The sequence below is a fragment of the Rhincodon typus genome, chromosome 24 (genome assembly GCF_021869965.1).
Source record: "Rhincodon typus isolate 14 chromosome 24, sRhiTyp1.1, whole genome shotgun sequence".
NCBI lineage: Eukaryota > Metazoa > Chordata > Chondrichthyes > Orectolobiformes > Rhincodontidae > Rhincodon > Rhincodon typus.
Window position 1 is genome coordinate 6586496 of NC_063355.1, and position 16706 is coordinate 6603201.

Sequence of the window (16706 nt, forward strand, 5' to 3'; positions counted from 1 at the left end):
AGAATTTAGAATGATAGAAATTTATGGCGCAGGAAGACACCATTCAGCCTATTGCATTTGTGCAGTGAGATAAAAAGCAGTGACCAATCTTAAGCTCATTTTCAGTTTTTGGTCCATTATCTTACAAATAGGTACTTACAAAGCTTATCCAAGAATTTTTGAAAGCATTCAGGTTTATGCATCTATCATCTTTTCATGCACTGAATTTCTTGGCACCCCCATCAACATTTTCCTCAACTCTCATTTATTTCTTCACCCAGTTATTTTCTCCCTTATTATTGACCACCTTGATAAGGGGTAAAAGTCGGTCCCTCCTGTCCACTCTGTCTGGCCCCCTCATTGTTTTCTGTACTTCAATTAAATCTCTGTTCAACCTTCTCTGTTCCAAAACGAACAACCACAGCCTAAACAATCTTTATTCATAGCCGATTTCTCCATTCCTGCCAACATCCTGGGAAAACTTATCCGTGCTTTTACAATGGATTACATCCACTTGTAAAGCGCAACCAGAACTTCTCACACTCTCATTGTGACCTAACTAGTGTCTTACACATTTCTAGTATAACTTCCTTGCTCTTATACTCCACGTCTCCCTTGTTAATTGAAGGGTGCCTTCTTTCGTTTTAATCAACCTGTTTGGAAATGTTATGTCACACCTCCGTGCCAGGTGGAATTTGAACTCCGACCTTCTGTCTTAGAGGGGGGACACTAACACTGTACCAATAGAGCCACAACAGCATGGAATGCAAGCTCAGAATTCAATTTAATATAATTTAGAAGGTGCCCAGGAGGTGGAATTAATTTAATTCAGCAGTCTTGCATATTTAATTTAATAAGCATAGTATTGCCCATCTGACCAAACAGTTAATCTCTTCCGGTAATCTACAACTTTTTTTCTCTCACTACCAATCTCATTGCCAAATATGATATAATCTGCAATCATTTTAACCTCTTAATCTCCTTCATTACCCTTCCCCCACACGTTTACATTTGAATCGTTAGTATTTACCATGAAATGGATTAGCCCTGACCCTGAACCCTGCGGAACCCCGCTGAGAATAATTACCAGTGACAAAACACCAATCGACATTAGCCTTTTGTATCCTGTCACTGAGCCAATTTTAGATCCATCTTGTCTCTTGCCTTGAATCCCATGGGATTTTGTTAATCTGCTGTGTCTATTATTGTCAACAACCTTGCTAAAATCCTTGTTGCCTCCTCAACAAATTCAAACGAACTAAAACACGGCATTCCACTGGCAAATTCATGAGGAGTGCTCTTGATTAACCCTATTCTTTCTAAATGTTTAATAATGCTGTCTCTCAATGTTTTCCCAATTCGTTGATTGAGAAACATTTAACGCTATTCTGTACAATCTGGAGTAATTTAGTTAGGTTAGTTGCACAACAGTGATATTCGATGTGCATGAAGTGACAAAAAAAGTAATTGGCGAAGGCGTTAACATTCCAGTACGTAGATAGGTAGATAGTCAGACAGACGGGCAGACAGATGGATACATAAATAGATGGACGGATGGATCGATAGATAGATAGGTAAATAGACAGTCAGATAGATAGCTAAACAGACAGACAGACGGACATAATGATTCTACTCGGCTTCTTCTTCAAGCATGATGTCAGTCATAATTCAGATCTCCGTTGGACGCCTGGATTCTTTGGAAACGTGTTTGGTATTAATCTAAATATTCTGAACACTGGTTTCCGGTAGATACGATGCCAATCTATTTCCAAGTGAAGAACAAGGATGGAAGCTCTGTATGCGCCAGTAAACGCACACAGAGAGCTATGTGTTGGGCAGGAGGATCTCTGTCGCATGAAGAAAGTATAACGAAAGCAACTTCTGTGCATGCGGCAAATCGAGTGTATTACCCTGTTGTTCAGGGCGAGGGATGGAGATGAGAGTAATTGTGCAGGGTTGTGTTAGAGCACTCCTTGGTTAATTTAATCAACAAAAAGGTTACATTTTCCATCAAGTCGTGTGGCAGTTGAAGACCGCACGTGAAAGGACAACAGGCCTCTAAACAACTCCAGCAAGTTTAACTTAAAATCTTCAGGGGCGGGGAATTTCAGTTTTCATATCCCCAAGCCAGCTTTGTTGTCCCGCTGTAGGGTTAGCCCTCTGTAAAACGGAAGGGCGCAGAAGCAAATCTAAACTAGTTTGGAGTCCAAAACATTCAAACCCTCAAAAGATGTTGAAGCGATTATAACAGAGGTACTAAAATCACAAACCTCCTGGTCCATATTTATGAAAGATTTATGGAATCGTAAAAGAAACAAAGACTGCATTTATGTAGTGCCTTTCACGTTAACTATTTAACACTGGTGAGATTTTGCAAGATTCAGAGTAAACCAGTGTACATCAAAACGTACTTAGAGTTTACCAGTATAATCCAGGCAACTCCAAGCCCAAAGAAAAGTACTGTCGCCTGCAGCGCTGCGAGTCCCAGTTTTTTTTACAGTGTGAGTCCCAGGTTGGCTGAGTAACTGAATAAGAAACAGCTGGCATGCAGTTAAAAGAGGAATAGAGGGCCTGGGAACTCCGCTTTGTTTCTTGGAGAACGCTAACAAAGTAAATAGTTCATTTGAACTTTCAGACGAACGTTTGGCGAAAGACCACAACAGTAACATTTGTTCCCAAATAATATCTTTAAGGCGGAATATAGAAAGGTGTTTAACGGAGAAGCAAATGTAGCGAAATAATGGAGGATGAGTTAGGAGCGAGGCCTGCAAGTATACTTTATAGGTGAAAGAAAGAGCATTTTCATCTCCCCCAAATAAAATTGGCCGCTGTATTTGAGAATTGGCGAGTAGGTGTAAGTAGCAACAAGAGTTGCATTTTAAATAGTATTTTGCCCTTGAGGGCACGAACGCGTTACTAGTGAACTGGGACATAGGTTAATGACTAAAAATGATGGATTGCTGAAATCGTTGCTGTCTGTCTTTCCAAGATATATGATGGCAACCAACAAACAACCGTGCTGTGTCTCACGGTTAGTATGCAGTATACATTTCCGAGACATGCTCATAGTATCCGCTGTGTATCATAGTCCGTCACTGAGCATAGAAAGGCGTCAGGCTCCACTTTCACTGGGACTATTGCATGTCAGGTTTGTGAAAGCCTGCTCCCCTTCATAATCCAAAATTAGCTGTCACTGAAGTGCATGTCACTGCAAAATTAATATTTATCAACACCTGAAATAATTTTAAAATGCCACCTTATATCTTGTGTTATGGCAGCCAACAGAAGCATTGCCCCAACAGGTACAAATACCCGACTGGAGGCAAACTCCACACCTCTGCGGAAGTTCAAGATACGCTTCCTGAAAGGGCATGCTTAGAACGGTTATTGGAAATAGGTGAGAATTGAATGGCAGAGAACACAGGAGGAAGTCTGCGTTTGAACTCATCAAAACATGAATCACGAATTAACAATAAAATAAAACAAGGAACTGGGGATGCTGGAAATCGGAAACAAAACAAACAGAAATTGTTGGCGAAACTTAGCAGATCCGGCAGCAAATGTGCGGAGAAAGCAGAATTAACGTTTTCCAGTCCGGTGACTCTCCATCGGGACTGATAATAAATTTTTGTTTTTTGACGGGAACCAGCAAAGTGTGGTATACTTTCCAGCAAATTTATCAGTTCTAAGAAGCTAAGATCTAGTCCCATTTGTCAGCATTTGGCCCATATCCCTGTAAATCCGTCCTGTTCATGTACACAGCCAGATGCCTTTTAAACGTTGTAACTGTACCCACCTCCTGTGGCAGCACGTTCCATACACACATTCACATCTGCATGAAAAAGTTACCCTTCCGGTCCCTGCTAAATCTTTCCCTTTTTAGCTTAAACCTATGAGCTCTAGTTTTGGAATCCCCTATCGTGAGAAAAAGACTTTGGCTATTCACCCCATCCACACCCCTCATGACTTTATAAACCTCAATAAGATCACCCCTCAACCTCCGACGCTCCAGGGAAAATAGCCCCAGCCTATTCAGCCTCTCCCTATAGCTCAAACCCTCCAATCCCGGCAATATCCTTGGAATCTTTCTTGGAACCCTTTCAAGTTTCACAACATCTTTCCTATAGCAGGGAGGCCAGATTTGAAGGCAGTATTCTAAAAGTGGCCTCACCAATTTCCTGTGCGCTGCAACGTGATGGCTCAACTCCTATATTCAATTGCTCTCTCCCAAATTCAGGCTCCCGCAGTATTCTTTCCTTAAATTTGTGATCTCTAATTGGTGGATATTCCTCTTGGTCGCTGTGTATTCGCAACATGATAAACTTCACGAGAATTGTCTTCTCCGATTCCTTTAAACGTAAGAGGTGAAAACACTGCTCAATCGCCTTAACATTCGCCACTCAAAATAGCCATCAAATTTACAGAGACTGTCCATCATTCTATATACAATGTTTATTCTTCCTATTCCCACCTCCCCTCCCCCACACGCCAAATGCTTTCCTTTAACTCTATCAAAGTAACCTTCTTGATGTAGAGCCATAGAGATCTGCAGCACAGAACAAAGGCCCTTCAACCCATCGAGTCTGTTCCGGTCAAATACAATAATTATTCCATTCCTTGTGTGTTTATCTAATATTTTGACACAACTACCCCTTGTAATGTCAATCTCACATTCCAAGCGTGCTCTGGGTAAATCGTTAATGCCTGAAATCTTTTTATTTAGATTCACAAGTGACCAATTTATGCTTATAGCCCTGGGTTTTGGTCTCTCTCACATTTCAAATAGATTTGCTATTTTTAACCTGTCGATCATTTTTATTTTTCCCCCGATTGTTATCAACTGGTTGATCCTCTTTTCGGCAGGAAAAAAACAAACTAAGAGGTGTCTCGATGGTGATTGGGGAAATCAGCATGCAGGGTGCACCTCAACTGTGTTCTGTTAATTTGAGAGCTCGGGGACTCCCCCATTCAAAGGATCCCAGTGCCTGTTCGTGGGACCTAGCATCGAGAGTGATTCGGGAGCAAATCCTGCTTGGAACCATCTCAATTCCTTTCTGCCGATCCCATCCCGCAGTTAAGCACATTTACAGATGGCAACCACAGTCTGCCGGTGGCGCTGCCGTTTGATAGAATTTGCCAACACTTGATTGATCGGCAGTTCTGAGCTAGCAGAACATCAGCCCCTGGTGGATGCTCTATCCTGGGGAAGACCCGCTGCTGCACAGTGAACTGATTGAGAGGCACCTAATGTGGCAGATCCATCCGAGGACAGGGAAAGGCGGACACAAAAATAAATGGCAGTTAGCTCTCACTGCAAACTGGCACACCTAAAAGCATCAAACAATGTAGAGAGAGATAGTAGGAACTGCAGATGCTGGAGAATCCGAGACAACAAGGTGCAGGGCTGGATGAACACAGCAGGCCAAGCAGCATCATAGGAGCAGAAAGGCTGACGTTTCGGGCCTAGACCCTTACAGATGGAAGTCAGACGGGAGCTGGGTTCACAGACCAATTTCACAGCGCTGAGGCTAACAAAATGGCGCGAGTTACATTTGAAACATACTCCACCACCTTTTCTCCTTTCCCTGCCCTTTTACCAACGTCCCCCATTTACCCTTGACGCGTCCAAAATGATTATTGTTTTCACGTTTATTATCTTTGAATGGTATCCTTTACCTTTGACCATATAAACACCACCCTTTGTATGCCATCTCTACCCTCTAATCCTATATCCATTATCATCTCCATGCCAGCCCTGGCACGTACCAATATCTGCACCACCTGTTAATGTATTCCTAAGACCTGGGATGAGACCAGCAGTAACCGACTATTACCCTGGGCTTGACACCCTTCTGTTTCCCAATTCCCACCCTCTCATTGTCACTGTTCCTGTTTCTGCCCAGTACCTTAGTTCACGCCCTAGCCAACACTGACGCTTCCCTTTAGAACCATCTCTGTCCTACCGACTCTAACTGGAAAGCCCCTCTCTCACCCTTCAAAGGATGCCCAATACCCAAGATTTAGAATTAGACTTTATTGTCACGTGTACTCAAGTACAGGGATACAGGAGTACAATGAAGAGTGTACAATGCCGCCAGTCCCGGCGCCAACTTAGAAGGTACAAAATCTTAGGTACAAAGTAGAAAAATAAAGAAACAAAGTTAAAAGTTAAACATTACTGCCCTTCTTAGTATTAAGTAGAAAAAATAAAGTTAAAAGTTATATATTACAGTCCTGAGTATAAACTAGAAAAATAAAGTAATAAAGAAATGAAAGATAAGAGGCCCTTTCTTCCTTGCCTCCCTGTCTGAACGGACTCCCTCCCTTGGTTAACCTCCGTAACCGAATCTTCCTGCTTTTCCATTCGGGACTCCTTCCTTCCCTCTGCCAGCCTCTCTACTGCAGAATTTCTGCTCCGGACTCCCGGGACAGCCTCCTTGCCTTGAACTTCTTACACTGCCTCTACCGGTTCTCCATCATGGATCTTAAAAAAGGGAAAAAATTCCCGCTTCAATCTAACCTCAGGAAATTGGCTACTTCATCCGCTGCCCACCGTTTATATGCAGCCGGGAGTCTGAAGTTACCTATTGCATGTACAAAATATAATTGGGAAGAGGAATTTAATTCTGGGGAAATAACATTTTAATGAGCGTGGTGTGCAAATGAACGCAAAATGACTTCCCCACACTTGCCTGAACTGAATAGGGTCGTTTGATCCCGCTGTTGGGAAGCTGATTTTTGATCTCCGGCTTTATTGAAATTCCCTCCCGCATTGGAGCCCCCTGCCTTGGGAGTAGCACAAGTCTCGCTTTGGGTTTAAACAATTGAGATTACTGCGCGCTGGGTATCACACACTGGTCAGAAAGTTAGGGCCAGGGCATCCTGGGAGAACACGTCCTCACCACTCTACCTTAACGCCAGGAGGAAATCTCCCTCACAGGTGAACGACACTCGTTCGAGGAAGGTGGACAATGCGCCGTTTTTGTGGTTCTGTTCGACACATTAGAACTTTTAACGTAATCGTGCAAAATGCGTGTGAGACGAAGAGAAATCATTACTGTTGCATGGAGAGCTAGAACCACTATCTTAAACGTCAATACTTTCTTCATTGTTTATCTCCTTCTGGCGTGGTCCATGTTTTTCACGCACTGTGCACTCCAGAAGCAGTTTATTTACAGAATCGTTATTTATTAAGCCTTTCACAAAAGTACAAATAATCTTCAACAAGAAGACAGATCAACTTTCCATCCATGACACAACGTAAGAGGGAGCAACCTGGAGAAAGCTCTCCTACCAAACTCATAGGTATTATTCCAGAAACTGGACATTTCATTGAGATCATGTTGATATAGCATCGAGAAACTCAACAAGTATTGTTAAAACATGGGGCATGTATATGACAAAGCACAGATAAGTGACTGCTTAATGCTTTTATTAAACTACCCAATTCTTCAACATGAAGAAATCTAACTATAATTATTAGAGGGTTTCTGTTAACCCCTTTATAACCACCGCCATGTAATCACGGGTGTTACTTGTAACTAAACTTGAAAATCGGCTCTCATAAATGGTAAGAAGAAAGCTAAACACCTCTGACCAATTTATAAAGCTGATCATGAGGACATTTTTGTTTAAAGTATCTGGAGTACCAGGTCTGTTTGTTCTCACATTGCAAACTACATTACCCAGTTTACTGGGTATCCCTTTTCTATCAAAATACAAAATTGTACGTTCTGAGACAGATTCCTTTCAATCTCTAACGCACTTTTAACAAGAATCGAAATGGAGAAATTTCTCCTACGCACTTTTTGTCGCTATTTCAACTACTGTAGACATTCACTGTGAACATACAGAGACATTATTAAGTATTGCACAAATGTTGTAATACACGGCTCCCATATGATATCATACAGGTAAAGATCAGAAATATTCTTTAAATAAACTGACAATCTCCTTCAATGTGAAGGTTTTAATCAGACTGCTTCCACTTTGGAATACTGCTTTTCGCCAGAGTACATCTCTGGTTTTGCCCGTCTAATTTATCGTTAAGGTCTTTCCCTCAGTCTGTAAAATGTCCATTCCTCATTTTGTAGCTCTGTCAGGTTGTCCCGAAATGCGGTGCTGTGCAGCTGAATACTAGGCCTAAACGAATGGAAAATACATAGGCCCTGTCTGGTCTTCCAGATCGGTGAAGTCATTTCATAAAGTCTGATTGAAAATCATCTCCTGCTGACATTAAGAGTCGAACCCGCTGAATTCTCGATTCTGAATCACACGGCTAAGAGCTAAAACAAAAACAACGAAAACATGAGTGATACACTCTGATTGGGGAACATGAAATTATTGTAAAGGTACTCTTTACAAATCTTGTATGTAAGGCACTCAATGCCTTACCATGGATCCAGCTGTTGATTTTAATCGTGTCAGGCCATTCTCTCTCATTCCCAGCCTGCTACTGCGCAAAGGCTCGAATCGGTATTTGTTTCTGAATTCGTTTCAAGCGCAATGCTGCAAACCAGAGATACAAACTCCTGTCATCCTCTGCCTCTTCTCTCTGTCGCCGAGAACTACAGAAAAAGAGCGAACATCTTTGTGTTTCAGCAAAAGTCCGAGATTTCTGCATAACGCAATGTAAATACCATAATAATTAAAAACATAGACTACTATATTAATCCAACATATTCTAAATATAATCATACCTTGTGTTGTTAGTTTAGTGAGATTCTATTTCCAAATTCTCTCTCCAAACGACGGTGATATTCTTACAGGCACTCCGTGATCTCTGTGCAGTGGAACCTAAAAGCTCCTGTCTGCTGCTGCTCTGACTTTAACATCTCCTGCATTTATAGCTCCGAGAGGACAGGGAGAAGCGTGAGTCCGGGTTCCTTTGCGTTTCCCACACTCAGCAGCCAATCGCTGCTGTCAGAGGCACAATGGCTAAAGTGCTCCTTCTGAATGAGGAATTATCCACGCTGACGTTCCTTTGTGCTGAATGCATGGGACCATCTGGAGAGCTGGTATTAGTCAATAATCCCGGGCCGCAGATTATGAGAAATTGAGACAAGTTCTCCAACATGCCACCCAACACAGGGGTAAACAAAAAGCACATCTGTCTCCACTTTAGCCTTCTGTGTCAAAGAGTGTTCAACAAACTGTATTAACAATAAAATAAATTCCATTAAAGATCATACACAGCCGTTTGATCCATTAAACAGTTTGCAGATATTTTAAATATTCAAATGTTTTGGAACATTGAAGTGTTTCAAAGTAAAGTGTGACCTGAAATTAATATTAATTGGAATATAACTTATTTGGCCAAGATTATCGAAGTTCACAATTGATCTTAGAACAGTGTAGAGTTGAAGTAATAAGATAATACGTAACTAAATAGCTCACTCAAGAATATTTTCCTTGTGGTTTCATATAATTCAGATTCAGGAATAAATTATTTGGAGTTCAACAATTTATCTTATCTACTGCGGTATTGTTTTGCCAACTCATTTCCTTCTCATTTAGATGGGTGTACACGAGGCAGCAACTCAGCGCAGGCCTGAACAGAGACCTGAATACTGAGGCAGAGACCGACCTGTTAATGTTGACTACAATTTCAATTCTACGAATTATTCGTTTTTATAAACATAGGATAGTCACTGGATTGGGCCATTCTGCCCATCGAGCCTGTTCCACCATTCGACAGGCAGCCACTCAATATATTCTTTTTAAGACGGAGGTAGATAGATTCATGACTGACAGGGGAATCGAAGATAATGAGAAGTTGAGGCCACATCAAATCACCCATGATCTTATTGAATAGCGGGGAAGACTCGAGGGGCCGAATGGTCTGTTCCGATCAAATTCTCCTAACCATATGGCTGATCTTGCTATCTAAACCCCACCTCCCTGCAGTGTCCACATGTTCCTATTACCACAAAATATATCAGACACTGTCTACAAATATACTTAATGGCTGACCACCCAGGGATGCCTGGTAGAAAATTCCAATGATTTGCAACCTTTTGAGTGAAAAAAGAGACAATCTCCTAGTTTCATTGCAGCATGTTTGGCGCTTTGTTTTAGACTGGAGCTCTATGTTACGATCCCACAACCCGGAAGCATTTTCTCAGCATCTATTCTGCAAAGGCCTCAGAGGATTGTAAATGTTTTAGTTAGATCAGCTCTAATTCTCCTAAACTAGTGGGAATATAGGTCTAACCTACTGAACTTCATCTCAAAGGGCAACCTCCTCATTGCATGAAGCAATCTCGTAGAATTCAGTTGCATTCCTTCTACGCAACGTATGCCCTTCCTTAGATGAAGGGACTAAACTATACACTATACTATACCTAAATTCTGTCCAACTGTTCATTCCTGGATATACTGATGTCGAAGACGATCTTGTTTACATACTAGGAACTCATCTGCCATGTAGTTACTACAAGTGTAGTTTGCCTTGTGTAATACGAAGAGTAAAGACCCTCGAGATTAATGTATGGACCTTTCTACATATGCCTCTAATTTTTCAGTGTTTTTGCTGTTAGGAATTCTGTAAACAACTCCCATCAATGTTAGCTAATAGGAACTGCAGATGCTGGAGAATCCGAGACAACAAGGTGCAGGGCTGGATGAACTTTCTGCTCCTATGATGCTGCTTGGCCTGCTGTGTTCATCCAGCCCTGCACCTTGTTGTCCCATCAATGTTAGACGTTTCTTGCTGCTTCCAACGCTATCCGAACTGATTCTCAAAGTCAGAAGTCACACAACACCAGTTATAGTCCAACAAGTTTACTTGAAATCACACAAGCTTTCTGAGCGCAGCCCCTTCGTCAGGTGCAGTGAGAGAGGAGAGCACAACGACACAGAGTTTATAGGCAGAGAGATCAAGGGTAGAGAGATCGAAAGATCATACAACTGGCATGAGTAGAATGTCAGATAACAATTCTCTGCAGGTGACCAAGAGTGTTAGATGGTGATTAAAGTATTTATAAAGTCAATGTCAGTGCAATGCTGTCATGACAATCAGGCAGCGCAATAGGAATATACAAAAGGTGATATCTCAGGTGAGACACTGAATTGTAGATGTGAGGCCTTGTTCAGAATCTGTCTCAGAGTTTTAACTCGGAATCAGGCTGGTTTTATTCCAAGAGCAGGAATTTATAAGATGCCGCACTGACTGATTATAACTAAAAATTGCGTGTGTTTTTTGAATAAAATAGAATGTATCTGCAAACAGACACATATCTTCAATGAAATGATTCACCCCATTGATTTATGTGTGTGTGCGTGCCTATGACTACGAGAGAGAGTGTGTATGTGTGTGTGCGCTTGAGAGAGAGAGTGCGAGAGTGAGGGAGCATGTGTGTGAGAGTATGTGTGTAGGAGAGTGTATATGTGAGTGTGTGTGCATGTGAGGGCCTGTGTGAGCGTCTGTGTGTGTTTGTGTGAGAGTGTGTGTGTGTAAACGTGTGTGTGTGTGTGTGTGCGAGAGACAGTGTAATAAGTAATTCAAATCAACGAATTAAGGGAGAGAGATCATAACAATTTATCAAGGTGATGTTATCAAAACAGGAAAGTAAGTAAGATTTTACAGATTCATAACAGTGTGGTGGGGTCACCTTAGCACGACATGAATCCAAGATCACGGTTGAGGCCATCTTCACTGGTACAGAACTTGGTTATCCGTCTCTTCACAGTGATTCTGCATTGTTATGCATCTTGGATTCCATCTTGGAGGATGCTACGCCCAAACATCGGAGGCTGAATGCCCTTGACCACTGAAGTGGTCCCCAACTGGAAGGGAACATTCCTGTTTGGCGATTGTTGCACGGTGTCTATTCATCCACTGTCTTCGTGTCTGCAGGGTCTTCCCAGTATACCATGACTCACAGCATACTTGCCTGCAGCGTATGTGATAGATAACACTGGCCAAGTCATATGAGTATCTGCCATGTACGTGGTGGGTGGTGCTCCCCCATACGATGGTCATATCCAATTTGATGATCTGACATGTCTTGCAGAGGTTGCCATAGCACAGTTGTGTGATGTTGTGGTCGATGTTGCCCTGAAGGTCGGGTAATTTGCTGTGAACAATGTTCTGTTTAAGATTTGGTGGTTGTTTGAAAATGAAAAGTTGAGGCATAGGGAAGATCTTGGTGAGATGTTCATTGTCATCGATGACCTGTTGAAGGCTGTGAAGAACATGACATAGTTCCTCTGCTCCGGGGAAGTACTGGACGATGAAGAGCACTCTGTCAGTCATATCCTGTGTCTGTCTTCTGAGAAGGTCGTTGCATTTTTTTGCTGTGGCACTTCAGAACTAGAAATCAATGAGTTGAGCATCGTATCCTGTTCTTATAACGGCATCTTTCAAAACCTTCAGGTGTCAGTCACATTCTTCCTCACCTGAGCAGATCCTGTATGTGTGCAAGGCTTGTCCGTAGGGAATGGCTTCTTCAGTATGTTTAGGGTGCAAGCTAAAGAAGTGCAGCATCATCAAATTATACATGGGCTTGTGGTGGTGTGAGGTACTGAAGTGTCCGTCCTTGATGGAAATGTGAGTGCCCAAGAATGAGACTGATTCTTTAAGTGTAGTGCATTGTAAGTCTGATGGTGGTATGAAACTTGTTGATATCACGATGTAGTAGTTTCAGTGATGAGTCCAAAGGAAGAAAATAGCATCAATATATCTGGTGTATAGAGTTGGTTGGAGATTCTGCGCAGCAAAGAAGTCTTTCTCGAACTTGTGTATGAAAATGTTGGCATGTTGGGGTGCAAATGTGGTCCCCATGGCTGTTCTGTGTGTCTGGATGAAGACCAGTTGTCAAAGCTGAAGAAGTTGTGATTGAGGATGAAGCAGATGAGTTGTAGGACGGCATCTGGAAATTGGCAGTTGTTGGGATTGAGTGCTGAGGGTATTGCAGCAATGCTGCCGTCATGGGGGATGCTGGTGTACAGTCTTGAAATATCTAATGTGATGAGCAATGTTCTAAGTTCGACTGGTACATGGGTGCTGAGTTTCTGCAAAAATCTGTTGCGACAGAAGTTAGGGATTCCTTGTTTAATGGGTTTCAAGACGCCCTTGACATAGCCAGACAGGTTCTCACACAGGTTCCCGTTGCCTGATACAATGGGATGTCTGGGTGTGTTGGCTTTGTGTACCTTTGGAAAGAAGTAGGACTCTCCTACACGAGAAGTACAAGGGATGGGAGTGCATAGGATACGTTGAAGGACTGGATCAAAAGTCTTGATCTGTCTGTTTCATTGTCGGGTGTGTTCTTTGGTCGGACCCACAGGCAGTTGTGTGTAGTGCTCCTGGTTGCTCAGTTGTCGCTATACTTCTGCAAAGTTGTTCAGTTGTTGGAATACTTAAAGAACTATACTGACAACTGAACAATCAGGAACACTACACACAACTAACTGCTGATCTAATCAAAAAACACACTGGTCAACTCAACTCAATAAGAATATGATATGATGCTCAACTCATTTTTTGCCAGTTCTGACCTGCCACAGCAAAAAAACTGCAATGACCTCCTCAGAAGACAGACACAGGATACGACCAATACAGTACCTTTCATTGTCCAGTACTTCTCACTAGTGGAGAAGCTACGCCACGTTCTTTACAGTTTTCAAGATGTCATCGATGACTATGAGCATCTCACCAAGATCTTCCATACATCTCCACTTCTCGCCTTCAAACAACCACCAAACCTTAAACAGAACATTGTTCACAGCAAACTACCCAACCTGCAAGACAACATCGACCACAACACCACATAACCATGCCATGGCAACCTCTGCAAGTCATGTCAGATCATTGACATGGATACTACCATCACACAGGGGAGCACCACTCACCGTGTACATGTCAGATACTCATATGAATCGGCCAAAGTTATCTATCTCGTATGTTGCAGGCAAGGATGCTCCAACACATAGTGTATTGGCAAGACCATGCAGGGGCTACAACAATAGATTAATGGAGACCACATGACAATTGCCAGACAGGAATGTTCCCTCCCGGTCGGGGAACACTTCAGCGGTCAAGGGCATTCAGCCTCTAATCTTCGGGTAAGTGTCCTCCAAGGTGGAATCCAAGATACACAACAATGCAGAATCACCAAGCGGAGACAGATAGCCAAGTTCTGTACCCATGACATTGGACTCAACTATGATCTTGGATTCATGTCGTGCTACAGGTGACCCCACCACACTGTTCTGTATCTGTAAAATCTTACTTACTTTCCTGTTTTGACAGCATCACCTTGATAAATTGTTATGATCTCTCTCCCTTAATTAGTTGATACAGTTTTGAATTACTTATTACACTTTCTCTCACACACACTCTAACACACTATCCTTCTCACTCACACTCTCACACATATACTCTGTCATATGCACTCTCACACACACTCTCACACACACTCTCCACACACTCTCACACACACTCTCACAGACACATACACAATCAAAGTCACATACTCACACTCTTTCACATACACGCACATGTACACACACACATGTGCACACAGACCCTCTCTCACACACACTCACTCACACACACACACTTGCACAGAGCCTCTCTCACATGCATTCTCTCTCACACTTGCACTCTCACACACATATACTCTCACAATCACACACTCTTTCTAAAGGACACACACACATACACTCTCGCTCTCTCTCTCTCTCTCTCTCACACACACACACAAATCTACGGGGTGAATCATTTCATCGAAGATGTTTGTTTGTTTGCATATACATTCTATTTTATTCAACAACACACAATTTGTAGTCACAGTCAGTCAGTGCAGCATCTTATAAATTCCTGCTCTCGGAATAAAACCAGCCTGATTCCAGGTTAAATCTCTGAGACAGATTCTGAACAAGGCCTCACATCTACAATTCAGTGTCTCACCTGAGATGTCACCTGTTATATATTTCTATCGTGCTGCCTGATTGTTATGACAGCATTGCACTGAAATTGACTTTATAAATACTTTCCTCACCATCTAACACTCTTGGTCACCTGCAGAGAATTGTTATCTGACACTCCACTCACGCCAGTTGTGTGATCTTTTGATCTCTCTGCCCTTGTGTCCTTGATCTCTCTGCCTATAAACTCTGCGTCGTTGTGCTCTCCTTTCTCACTGCACCTGACCAAGGGGCTGTGCTTTGAAAGCTTGTGTGATTTCAAGTAAACCTGTTTGACTATAACCTGGTGTCTTGTGACTTCTAACTTTGTCCACCTTAGTCCAACATTGGCACCTCCACATCCTAACTGATTGTCCTCCTTGTTTTATCTTAATTACGACCATTTCCCTTTAATGTATTTTTCGCACACCTTATTGTTAGGGTTACCCTTAATTCCTTCCATTTTGTCCATCTCTTGCAAAAGTTACGAACCGTGGAATATGCAGTTTCCAACCTTTTTCACTTTTCGGCCGCACCTCTGTGATGGTGATTGGACTAAACCTGCTGATTGCTATCTCTGCTATGAATTGATAGAACTTGCTGCGAACGCTTCGCACCTTGAGAGGTAATGGTCCCGGCATTAATTTACATACTTTCGTTGGCCCTTCTTGACCAACCGCTTACTTGTACCCAAAGTATGCCCCTGGTCTTGACATATCGTTTGTTGCTATTTTCCCTTTCTTGAATCTTTTCATTTTCTCAAAACCTTTCTATTGCTTCAGTTTTCGATTCCGCCAACACGTTGGTTTTAGTTCAATTAAAAGGATCTGGCCCGGTGAAGCTACATTCTCCTTTCCCCAAAGAGAAACTCCTGTCATCTATACCATTCCTTCAGCCACGCATTTATCCTGTTAATCTGTTTGTCTCTATATCAATTGACACTGTCTTAAGTAACAATCTGGAGAGCACTCCTTCTGTTGAGGTTTGTAGTGGAGTACTGGTAGTGTCTCAACATCCAAGCCAAGACGCCCCGGTCCCATCCTGCTCCAGAAATGTGTAGTACTATCTCCGAGAAAATTGGTTAACAAAACCATTTTTCCATCTGAGGTTCTGCTTTTTAAATTGGACCTTAATCCCTCAAACGCACACAGCAGAACATTATTGCTGTTTGCGCCTATTCTATATGGCCAATGACAACTGGATTCTCCCGCTCACTCTTCAAAGTATTCTCAGCGCTTGATGAAATGGCTTTAATCGTGAAACTCCGTAGGTAACATAACCTCGTAGTTGCAGAAAACATCATTCAAGCCTTGACTTTAGTATCTCCTGTCATATTTATTTTCACTCCCCCATTCTCTTCAATTATTTCCTCTATCATAGTGCCACCATCCGTTTGACCATCCATCTCAGAGTCCTGGTTCTCTGCAATATAGGTTGTAATTATTCTTGTTGATAAATGTTAAGGTATCCTGGACCCTAACTAATGAGACTCATAGTCAAGACCTTCTTTCTCTGATCATTGACCAGCTCGAAACTCCTACTTAACCTCAGGGGTATATCGATCTCTTGAGAGGACGTGTTCAACTACCTGCTCCTGTCTGATAACCCACAAGGTTTTCAATTCGAATTTTTTCCAGCTCGATATACGTTTGAAACTGTCTATTCAGATATTTTGTTATACTGATCTGGAGTAGGTGAGATTTGAACATGGGCTTCCTAGTGTAGAGGCAGGGACACTAGCACTGTGTCCTAACAGCCCTATAACTCAGTTCAAGCTATTTTGGAATCAATCCGTTCAGGGCTAAGATTACACGCCT